Below are 12765 nucleotides of genomic sequence, written 5' to 3'. Positions count from 1 at the left end.
TCCAAATATCTACTGATTACTAAATAAACAGACTAAACTTATATATATATATATATTTAACTTAACTTAAACTTAATAAGACTTAACTTATAACATATAAGTAGTATTTAAAATGTTAAAATATTACCTTTAGAACCAGGGGGTTCAACTACAGGTCCGTACTTCAGGCGGTCCATTGAAAAGATATATAATTCCCCCCCTCCCCCCATTTTTAAATGCAAGCAAACACTACATAATGATATGATAAGCAGAATATAATGTTAAAATGTTAGTGTTTTTAATAAAAAGGTGGGCCTATTATATTATAGAAGAAAGCTATCTTTTTACGTTGTCCCAATTTTTATTATCATCATAATCATCATCATTATTAATATATTTATGTAATAATAATAATAATAATAACACTAAGTATTATTATTATTAAATTGTTATAAGATACACATTATTATAAAACTGTTAAAACTGTTTTCAATCTAGAAAGTACTGCTAGAAATGTTTTCTTGAATTTATTCTTAAACCTTTGTTTTTCTTTATTTTACAAGAGCAAATTTGTACACTATAAAGGCACTAGATAAACTAGAACTAACTAGAAATCAGATAGTAAAAAAGAACTTAAGTATTTTTACAGCTGGAATGGGACAAAGGAAGAAATGAAATGAAAATAAAATAAATAAATAAATAAAACATTAAAAAATTTCCTTTCCCATTAATGTGTTCGAATGTGTCGCATGAATCCACTAACACACATACACTTAGCAGTTTATCTGAGTAACTGGTGTGAGGTGTATCTGGCGCTGCGTGCTGCTCTGCGCGTGGCCATCTAGCTCTGTCTGAGGCGCGTGAATGCACGAGTACATAGGCATTATCTTCATTTCCAGTTTCATCGGCAATTTACAGAATGCGGAGGTGAAAACGGACGGTCTCGCCGATCGAGGCACAAATCCTTGACGGTATATGCTGGTATTACACCAGTTAATATTATTTTTCTTATCTGAAAGCTGTTCCTGGGCGAGAATCACGCATGCATTCAAACAGAGGATTATCGCGGAGGAACTGCCTCGAAACCATGAGCTGCAGTTGGGGGACGGAGCTGTGGGTGAGTACAGCCGCGAGACACTGAGGCGAATGCATCTGAAAGATATCAAGCAACATAGTGCACAAAATGTTTAGGATCTCCATTAGTAACATGCATATGCCCATTAGTGACAGATAAATAGCCCACCGCACCACCCATTTTACAGTGATGCAGACCGCAATTTCCAGCTACTGTTACAGAAATCTTTCATTTAGCACCGAATCTTTTGCATGCACGTCTAGATATTTTAATGCAAGCAAATGCATGCTCTCTAAAGCTCGTTAAAGGCAATTATTAGCCGTCAGCATTGACTAAATACCCTGGATGGCAACAATGCTGGGCTAATACTGGCCCTAACCACATGCGAGTGAATGGGGCTGGAGCAGGTGCACAGGTTATTCCCCATCACATGCATGTCCTTTTTTCAGCTTTGATGTTGCAATGTGTATGTAATAAAGTAATAGTGTAATATTGTTGCACCGCACTTCTATTATGATCTTAAATATGTAATAGTTTCAAGACTGTCCATTGTTGGCTGTAACATCATGCAACCTTAACCTAGTAACAACTACAACACTATAATGTATGATAAAATATTTAAGGTTGTGTAGCCTGTGGTTAAACATCTGGGCTGGTAACCAAAAAGTTTAGACTTTGCAAGCTTACACTTAATCTTAATTTGTTGTAATATGTGTAGAAGAGACCAGGGAATGTGGTAATATGGGGTAAATTGTAACATCAGCAGTTTAACCAATTAGAAATAAGTTATGGGTGAAATCATTTTACATGGCCACCACCCTCTTCAGGTGACAGTAGAAGCTTGTAAGCCTTTGTAAAATATTATGAGGGTACTATTTTAAAAGGATTTATAGGACTAAAACCAAGTTTATATATAATTTGATTTGTAGTCATGTAAATGGATGTTAAGTGACAGAACTTGTATCATCTGAATCAGCAAGTTTTAATTTAATTTCATTAAAAGCCTTCCATCATCATATTTAATATATATAAATCAGGATTGGTATGGGATGGTATAAGAGTTATTTGAACAACCACACTAAATTACAGCATTCATGCATTAGTAGGTTATGACAACAATGCTCCTTGTAGTTGACAATAATTTAAGTTTAAGGAAAAGTTGATTTTTAAAATACTTTAATTTGACATCTTAACTGTATTAAAGTTTAAGACATTGTGCATTAAACACAAAGTTACAGACATTGAAAATGTTGCTGACTGTGGATAAAATAGTTAAATGACTAATAATAATAAGTAATAGACTGATCATTATTTAAACTGACTTTTTAAATGGTCAAATGCTCTAAAAGCTATATTATGGATGCCACAGGAGATTCAGATAAATATGTTTTGTAACAGTAACCTAGTGGTTAATAGGTTTCAAAACAAGTTAAATACTCTGTGATGGATGAAGTTTGTACTGTGTATATAGCGATAAGCATTAGGCATGTTACAGCTGGAGGGCCAGCAGTGCTGAATAATGGATCTGACACGTTGCCAGTGTCAGAGAATACTGCAAACTCGTGAAATGATATGGGATGACTTTGATTCTGAGGGTATTTTGATCTCTCTCCTTTGGGCCCTCTTTCACAGTTCTATCAAATCCATCAAAGCAAAATCTATCATTTTTATCTCCTAAAGTGTTCTGTTGGCACTCTACCTTCACTGCAGTTTCATATTTTGTCAATGTTATATGAACGTGAGACGCTCGAAATGGTTAGTCGTTCATATGTTAACTTTCGGTCTGATGTTTTTCTGTCTTTTGCAGGATCAGTTTGATAATTTAGAAAAACACACTCAGTGGGGCATTGAGTTTTTGGAACGCTACACCAAGTTTGTGAAGGAACGGTCTGAAATTGAACTGAGCTATGCTAAACAGATCAGGTAAGATAAAGACAGATTTGTGGCTCATATTTGTAGTTCTTAAAATGATAAGGTAATGTTATCATGAATTAGATGCTCATTTTTTGTCAGTTGAAGTTGTATATAGTGCTTTATGCAGTACAGATTGTTTTAAAGCAGCCTTTTTCACAGTAATACACAGAAAAGTAACTGTTAATGTTTCAAAATGCATCAATTCTGAAACAGCTTCAATTTTAGCTGTAAAGCAGCTCTACAGAAGACAACAGTGTCATTATTTACCTCAATTCAGATTCAGTGTTGATTCACTTCAGTTCATTAACTGTCAATGTTGCAAAGTTAATCAATTATGAAACCGCTTCAGAAAACAATAGTGTTATTATCCAGCTCAATTCAGTTCAAGTTTTTTTGTTGTAATATAATCAGTAATATTTTCTGAATGCAATAAAATATTAATAAATAATAGAATTTTGTAGAGGTGTAACCACAGTAATTGTATATATAATAATAATTTTTGGTGGAAATTCAATAAAAAAAATGAATGAACCATGTGGCAATTGCTATTTTTGAATAATCCAGTGAATTAAATACTATTTTGATCCTCACAGATTTGTGTATCACTGTATCAGCAGAGTACTTAACTGTCAGTAATGTATCAGTTTACTATTTCAGTCTGAATATACCGGATACCAGCCTAACGTATGATTCACAGTAAATGACAACTGAAGCATACAAATATTCAAAAACATGGTGTTTTATGAGGGCAAGGTATTATGTCAGTGAGAACAAACATAAAACGGGTCACATGTCCGACGTGTATTACCATGGATACTGGGTTTCCATGGCTCTGACCCACATTCTGTTATCTACCACTGATTCTGTAATATTTCTTGCTGGCTGCATTTTGGAAGTTTATTAAGCAGCAGTTTCCACTGGAGATGTTGACCCTGAGGACACCGGATGACTTACCGGCATCATGACATACGCAGAGAAACCTCAGCGTTTATAAGAAACCCCACAGCGGCGCTGCTCGCCGTGCAACAAACAGGCCCTTTCTGTTTGTATTTTCTGATCACATAAGAGAAAATCCTCTTTTCGTAGCCGTTTGCTCAATCCGTGCATTGTTGTTATTTTTAATAACTGTGTCAGACTGTATTTTGCTCTCAAGAAAGAGTCTTTAATTCACAACATCTCCCAGAGGCTTTTTTTTTGGTTCAGATCGCAGCCATGGGTGAAAGATTTATTAAGCGCTAAGCACATGTTAGCAGATAAACGGCATCAACATGGATCTGTCTGACCGAAGAATAATAGTCCTTTAAAAACCGCTGGGTTGGGTTATTCTAATGAGGATTTATTTATGGCTTTATCAACCTTTTTCCTATTTGCCGTTGCGTATTGACGCATAGGGCGGCCCATTTAGGCCAATCGTAGGGAAACTAGTAGACAATAAAGCAACTGCATCGGTGGGGTCTTGTCAAGAAACTGCAAGATGGTGATCTGCCTAGCAACACGTCAGACTCCTGGGAGGTAGCGTTGGGTGTGTGCAGAGAGAGGGAGAGATCGAGTGAAGGAAAGCTGCAGGAAAAAGCATCGAGGGGGCGGCACCGTCAGCATGCGCTCTTACCATCATAATTGATTTTAAGCCATTTATAGGCCCTCTTGAAATTAATCACATGATATGCATGTATAAAGCAATGGTTTTCTCATTTTCACTGAGAAACTGCAAGATGGTGATCTGCCTAGCAACACGTCAGACTCCTGGGAGGTAGCGTTGGGTGTGTGCAGAGAGAGGGAGAGATCGAGTGAAGGAAAGCTGCAGGAAAAAGCATCGAGGGGGCGGCACCGTCAGCATGCGCTCTCACCATCATAATTGATTTTAAGCCATTTATAGGCCCTCTTGAAATTAATCACATGATATGCATGTATAAAGCAATGGTTTTCTCATTTTCACTGTCATTTCTCGTCTTCCTGTACTCAGTTTTCCATTCTGATTGACAAAGGTCAGCCTCATGAATCGGACGCCTTGTTTAGTGGGATGATACGATTATTCTGATGGTGACAATATTAGCTTTTGTTTGCACTGCAGTCTCGCGTTGCACCACAAGCACCATTAGATCTTATTTGTCACTGACGTGCACAATTTCACTCATTCAAATTATTGGGAAACAAAGACACCTTTGAAATCAGTGAAATGTCTTTGCTTTTTTGGTGGGAGAAATGTTTGCTAAATTGCTGTTTTTTTATGTTAGAGTAACTGTTTTTAAACTATTTATTAATTCCTATTTAAATGTGCAATTTATGTACCACTACTTACCAAACGTAATTGCAAAAATAATGACTAAATACTCTCTCTATCTGCGATTGTTTGAACAAACAGATAAAACTTACACCATTGGTTCAGCCACTGTTGTGCTGGTTCAAACAAACATAATTTACGTATTACTTGTTTATAGTTGCTTTATAGAATAAAGTGTTTTAACATTTTAACAAAGTGTCCTATTTTTCTTACTATAGGAATCTGTCCAAGAAGTATCAGCTCAAGAAGAACTCTAAAGAGGAGGAGGAATTCAAGTGAGTGAGAACAGTTTGGCATATATAAACCATACACGTGTATTTTGATATCTTAATGTAGCCGTTTACTAATGATGTTTCAAACTTACCTACACAAAACAGTTTATGTCTTACTACTGTTCAAAAGTTTGGGGTCTGTAAGATTTCAGTGTTTTTGAAAGAAGTCTCTTATGCTCAACAAGGTTTCATTTATTTGATCAAAAATGCAGTAAAACAGGAATATAGTGAAATATTATTACAATTTAAAATACATTTTAAAATATATTAACATATAAAACAATTAATTGATTGCTGTGATGCAAAGCTGGATTTTCAGCAGCATTACTTCAGTCTCTAGTGTCACACGATTCTTCAGAAATCATTCTAATATGCTGATGTACTGCTCGAGAAACTTTAATCATGATTATCAGTGTTGTTGATATAAATTTTATGCACACTTGCTGAAGAAAAATATTAATTTCTAACCCAATCTAACCCAAACTTTTGACTGGTAGTGTATATACTAGTGCTATCAAACGATTAATCGCGATTAATCGCATCCAAAATAAAAGTTTTGGTTAACATTATTTTATTTTGATTTTGCTTTTGAATTTATTTTATTTCTCTAATTAAGCAAGAGAAACTACTTTTTGCCACATCTATAATGTCTCATCTTGCTTTTTTTTTGTGATGTATTAACGTTTTCACATTTGCCATCAGGTACACGACATGTAGAGCGTTTCTAATTACTTTAAATGAGCTGAACGACTACGCGGGTCAACACGAGGTCATCGCCGAAAACCTGTCCACTCAGATAATCGCAGAGTTGAGCCGCTACACTCAAGAACTGAAGGCTGAACGGAAATCGGTACGAACATGTCTTTTCCACACTTTCATTATCATGACGATAACCAAAAACTCCTGCTCTCAGCTTTCTAGAGATCATTTACAGTGATTATCTTCCGGAAAAAAGTATAAAATCCCTCAATAACGTCAATCGCCTGTTAAAGACATGTGTGAAACCACAAAAATAATTCCTTCCCTGCTCTCCAACACAGCACTCACCTGTTACAAATCCAGGGTTAATCGCATCGGAATATAGTATTATTGTTTATGATTTCTCCCAGCTCCGTGGAATGAAGCCAGAGCCAATGTGGGTCATGTATTCAGGTCAGTGGAGTTTGAGAAGGTCGCCCTCCCCCCGCTCTCAGCCTCTCTTGTCTAAAGGTTCTCGCGCGGGTTCAGGAGGCCTCTGTCTGAGGCTGGTGGCTGGAAGTAATATGACAGTGGAGTAAAACGCTGAGGGAGGCTTCGTTCGCCTCCGACCTCCATTGATGCATTTTGGCTGTCTTTTGTGTTCAAATGTCACGCTGAGAGAAAGTGGTCTTTATGTATTTTTCATATAGAGAGTCGTGGTATGCCGTGAGTGGGTAGACACAAGCGAACGCCTGTGCTGGGTTGTCAGTGACGTGTACACTAATGAGAGCCCCTAAATAAATGATTTGTGTTCCAGTGAGGAATTCTGCAGTTAACATTTATTGTACATGAGTACGTCTTTGCTTCCGTAATTGAATTCTTTATGGAATGACGATGGATTTGGATTCAGCAATAGCTCTGGAATATAATCTTTCTAGCAGCTGCTGTCTGGCTTGATTGTCTCACATTTCATTTAATCAGCTTAGATTCCAATTAAATGTCTTTTCAGCGTAATATTTTAAAAGGACATGTCAGTAACACAATAATAAGTCAAACTGTGATAGTTGTCATGACTCTGCAAGAACTGAAATAGAATTTCTTAATCTGAAATGGAGTGCCTTATTTGTTAAAAATACAGTCTCTCATGGTTTGTTTCCAGTATGAACAGCCAAATATTTAACAGCAATGTTGAAAAAATATTTTTAAATAGTAATAATAATAACCAGATTAATCTTTACCACCAAGAAACAAGAGCTTGTAACACTCCAAAGAGAAAGGAAAAATTGAAATCGCATCATATGACCCCTTTAATTAATCTACTTGGTGCTTTAAAGGAATAAAAAGCAGTTCACCCAAAAATGAACATTTTGGAATATAATGAACAAGTGGTATGGACTACTTTTATGACGCTTTTTTGCTCACGGTCCAGTTTGGATGGAAAAGAACTGCTTTGCTTTATATCTCATTTTAGGTTTCATGAAAAACAGAAAATAATGGGGTTAGGAACAACACTGGAATGAGTAAATTATGATAAAATGTTAATTTTTGGATGAGCTGTTAATGTAATCGCTGTCAAATGTGCAGTAACTATTAGTTTTCTAACAAATATTAACCTAATGCAGGGCTCCAGACTGCGACCATTTTTTCTGCCGGTGCGACTCATTTTTGTGAGCGGTCGCACTGGCGCGACCACCGCGTTGTCCAACTCATAAGCGCCATTTCTGTTGCATTTGAGAAACATCAAATCAAATGGAATCTATAACCGTTCCAGCTATTTAAACTGGTATTGTTATATGAGGATGAGGGGGAATCAGTCTTGCAAGAATCTAAGGGATAGTGTTCAGAAGCTGGTTTAAATACACACAAAAAACAAATAGCAACAAAACATTTTTCCCAACATATATTGTGCTTCTACACAAATACAAAACACACACACTACCGTCGCATAAACATTCAAAAAACATAAAACATTCAAAATAGATATAGGCAATGACCAAATAAAGGCAGGAATACTGTATATGTGTATGAAATGTCCAACAAAGATGCTGAAGAAAGAAACCATTTGGTAAAGGAGAGCAGTCAGTTATAAAGTCTTATCTGTTGAAGGGCCAACTGATGAAATGACGAAATGGAACCAAAGTTGATTTCGCAACACTGTTACTGCACAGATGCAACAGCGCTGCGAGATCCTGTGAGAAGCGTTTGAATTCGCCGCACAATGATAAGGTCCTGCGAGATCTAGTGAGAATCATTCAAATTCTGCACAGAATTCTCTGTTATAAACAGCATGCATTACATCATTCATTTCAGGGTTTGTACAACCTTATGAGAGAGAAATTCAAGCTCTTTTCAATGGCTTTCAAGCATTTCACACAACTATTTCCAACACTTTAAAGCTCTAAAATTATCCAGTTTGAATGTTATTTTTAATGGGATGACCAAAGGATACTTTGTGGTAAACAAACACTTATGTAAAATTAAAAAAATACATTAAATCACAATTATAACCAGTACGGCAGCAGAGGAGCACTTATTGGCTTATTATTCATTAATTTCTACTTTTTCTCTATATTTTGAAATGATAAAATCACTATTATAAAATATTAAATCATCAAGAAATCAGATTTTGTCCGAATTTGACACTTTTTTGTGTATGAAGTAAGAAAAGTCACAAAGTGCCTTGAAAAACAAACTTTTCTTCAATTTGCTACTAAATCACACATAATCACTGAAGTTGGTCATGTTCCATATACTAGAAGAATAATAGGACATTTAATAAGAGTGGAATATATACATTTTCTATATAAAAATAGATTTTGCACCTATTGCTGTTGTTAATAAAAGTCAATTTTGTATGCATCTCAACTCAAGCTTAGTGCTTTACTGTCAGATCTGTATAAACAATAAACAAAAGAGAAATGAACATGTAATATTATTAGTAACTGCACTTATTAATGCAAAACAATAGTAATTTTATGATTAAATGATCTATATTTTAATACTCCCGCACACCACCCCCAGCGCTACCAAATCTGCTCCTGGCGCCACCATCTGTAGAACTTAGTGGCGCTGGTGCCACTGCTCTCAAATGTTAGTCTGGAGCCCTTGTAATGTATCCATGGTTATGTTCTGTGCTGTTTTTATTAACCCTCAGAGGTACAGACTCCATTGCAACTTTGTTTTATGTGCTTGTTTTTACAATGAGTTGTGCACATTTTCTTTGCATTTTCTTCAGAGAAATGAAAAATGTAAATATGCAACAACAAAAAAACGCTGTTCTTATAAACTTTCTATTTTTTTACTTTCTAAAATGTATAGTTCCACAAAAATATTAAGCAGCACAGCTGTTTTCAACATAAATAATAATAAATGTGTCTTGAGTAGCAAATCAGTATATTAGAATGATTTCTAAAGGATCAGTTTAGACAGTGAAGACTGGAGTAATGATGCTGAAAATTCAGATTTGCCATCACAGGAATAAATTACATTTTAAAATATATTCAAATTGTAACAATATTTTACAATATCACTATATTTTCATCAAATAAATGCACGCTTGGTGAGCAAAAGAGATTTAAGAGAAATCCCAAACTTTTGAACAGTAGTGTTCTAAATTTTAGATCTATTTCTTGTCTTTTCTTTCCTCAAGCATTTCCATGATGGCCGCAGAGCGCAACAACACATTGAGAATTCCTGGAAGCAGCTGGAATCGGTGAGTCAGTTTAACTGAACAGAACATAGTGTGAATATTAAAATGTTTTTTCTGATACTGGCCTCTCTTTCATCACCTGTCTAAGATATGAGCTAGAACTGGGCAGCCTTGTACAATAAACACTTGTGTGAAATGAGCCACAGGTGCCTGTAAAAGACAAGTCACTGCTATATGTTTTAATACATAAAAAAATATAAAACTAATGGTAAATATAGAATAGCGAACTAAAAGTAGCACTGCTACAAGTTGAACTACATTTTTCAGTCACATGACAGTGGCATGCATTTTTTTTCAGCAGTATGTATTGGTATAAAATCAAAAATTTTAATTTCTCATTATAATGTAAGTTTTTTTTTTTTGTCTCTTTCAGAGTAAGAGAAGATTTGAGCGAGACTGTAAGGAAGCGGATCGCGCTCAGCATTACTTTGACAAGATGGACGCCGACATTAACGTGACTAAAGCAGATGTGGAAAAGGTATGGGTCACGTGTGCGTGAGAAGAGACAGATCCTATCACAAACCCTTCATTCTCCATGACTGCTTTCATCCTTTTCTGTGAGTCTGTGTGGATGATACCTCTTTGGAATGGGGCGGTGGTGACGGATGCTGATATAACCAATGTCGAGTTCGACTTTCTGAAAGTTAGAGTGAATCTGCCCTCCTCATACCTTATACCTCACCTGCTCCTACCTTGCAGTACCTTCCCAGTATTGCAAAAAATTTCCTTTTTTTTTTTTTTTTTCAAAGGGAAGTCGGACAGTAAGCCCCAAAAAAATCTGTGATTATATTGGTACCTGCTAATGTTGATTTTGTTTTTTGGGGGGGTTTTGTGACATTGGGGTGATTAGGCAGATGCTTAAAACAGAGAATATATAATATATATTTTTTATTCAAACAAACCAAATAATTTCCAGTTCAATTCCAGGTTTTTAAAATGTAAACAGTGTACCATCTTTTCTATTGAAATACGTAAACAAAATTATAAACTGGAGCTTTAGTATGAACATCGGGCTGAATTTAATTAATAAAATATGCAACATTGAGAATATTGAGATGAATGTATTTCATGAATTTTATTTTATGGTAATTAGTTTAGTGTCGGCAGCTCTCCCTGATTTGCTACTTGCTAGTATTGGAGTGTAAAGACAGAGATGTTTTGATTTTGTTTCAAATTAAAACTTCAAATTCATTTTACAGCGTATAAAAACAGCGCTAGATTTGGGAAGTTGTTTCATTTCTTTGGATCAGTTCAAACGGTCTGTTTCAGTCATTCGATACAAAATGATTAAGTGATTTTTGTAAAAACAAATCATTATTTCAGAGAAAATATATAGATATTTATTATAAAATAAAATATTCTTTAAAATATTAATATATTTTATAGGCTACAGGGTGATATGGCTGCTGAATCTCTCTCACACACACACGTTTTCGGTTATACCGGTGTTAAGCCGCAACACCGGTTACGTCATTTGCCTACCGCGGCACCACCCCCCCACCGTCGTTTTGATTTTTTTATAGTAACAAAAATAATTTAGCCTAGTTCAGTTAGAGGACAGACACTTTTAAAAACTAAACGCTCAATGCAGCGTGCCGAACCGTGCGCGAACGACAGTGCACCACGGAGCAGGAGTCAGATTTTATTTAGGAGAGTGAGTCGAGCTGACTGACAAGAGTGAGGTGAAAAAGACAAGATGATGGCAGAAGATTGTTTAGAAAGGAAATGCAAAGGCGCCTGTTTGGCAATATTTTAGATTTTGAAAAGCCTATTGACTGGAAGTTTTTTTTAAACATTCGTTTCTTATTTATTTGGTTCCACAGTGTTTGCTGATTTTCAGTTTTATATACCTATTTAAACTTTGTGTAGCCCAAGCAATTTGTTATTTTATTAGGCATATATGGTGTATTTTTATTCGTTTTGCTAATAAAAGTTCTGAGTTTGATGTCGTTGTTGCTCGAATTGAATCAACGCCGAATTGCCGGTAATTTGAAAGTGAAAGTAAAACGCGCACAGTGCTTTTTCAAGCTATTTGAAAGCCAAGAAATCCGAGGAAAAGAGGGAAAACTCAAACGAACAATTGCTTGACGCCGAATTGCGGCAATTCAATTGCCGCTAATTTGAAAGTGAAAGTAAAATGCTGGGGCAGAAATTGTGATCGTGTGATGGTTTATTTATTTATTTTTAATTATCATTATCCAGTAAATCATGAACAACTAGAAAAGTCATAGTGGCTATGAATATCACTGTGGACAATGGGGGGCCTTGGAGTCAAAAAGGTCACTGCTCTAAACATGACATTTACGTTAAGTGCTGTTTAGATCCGAGCAGATTGTTGTGCCTAGTTGTAGGCTTGCTGCGATAGACGGTGTTTTCGGTTATACCGGTGTTAAGCCGCAACGCCAGTTACTTCATTTCATTTGCCTACCGCGGCACCGCCCCCCACCGTCGTTTTTTTATAGTAACAAAAATCATTTAGCCTAGTTCAGTTAGAGGACAGATACTTTTAAAAACTAAACGCTCAATGCAGCGTGCCGAACCGTGCGCGAACGACAGTGCACCACGGAGCAGGAGTCAGATTTTATTTAGGAGAGTGAGTCGAGCTGACTGACAAGAGTGAGGTGAAAAAGACAAGATGATGGCAGAAGATTGTTTAGAAAGGAAATGCAAAGGCGCCTGTTTGGCAATATTTTAGATTTTGAAAAGCCTATTGACTGGAAGTTTTTTTTAAACATTCGTTTCTTATTTATTTGGTTCCACAGTGTTTGCTGATTACTTTATTTAAACTTTGTGTATTTTATTTATTTTATTTTACATCAAGGCGTATATGCCGTGCCTCCAATCTTTCTTCTTTGTT

General features: G+C 35.8%; 1 pseudogene; it reads left to right on the top strand.

The window, feature by feature from the left end:
• The first annotated feature begins 785 nt into the window (after positions 1-785).
• The window catches only part of LOC107725320 (formin-binding protein 1-like), a 26083-nt pseudogene continuing 14103 nt past the window's right edge, over positions 786-12765 (top strand).

Source organism: Sinocyclocheilus rhinocerous, unplaced genomic scaffold, assembly GCF_001515625.1.
Source record: "Sinocyclocheilus rhinocerous isolate Xijiao unplaced genomic scaffold, SAMN03320098_v1.1 scaffold785, whole genome shotgun sequence".
Taxonomy (NCBI): Eukaryota; Metazoa; Chordata; class Actinopteri; order Cypriniformes; family Cyprinidae; genus Sinocyclocheilus; species Sinocyclocheilus rhinocerous.
The sequence above is the reverse complement of the archived record's forward strand: the minus strand, read 5'-3'. Positions and strand labels throughout refer to the sequence as shown.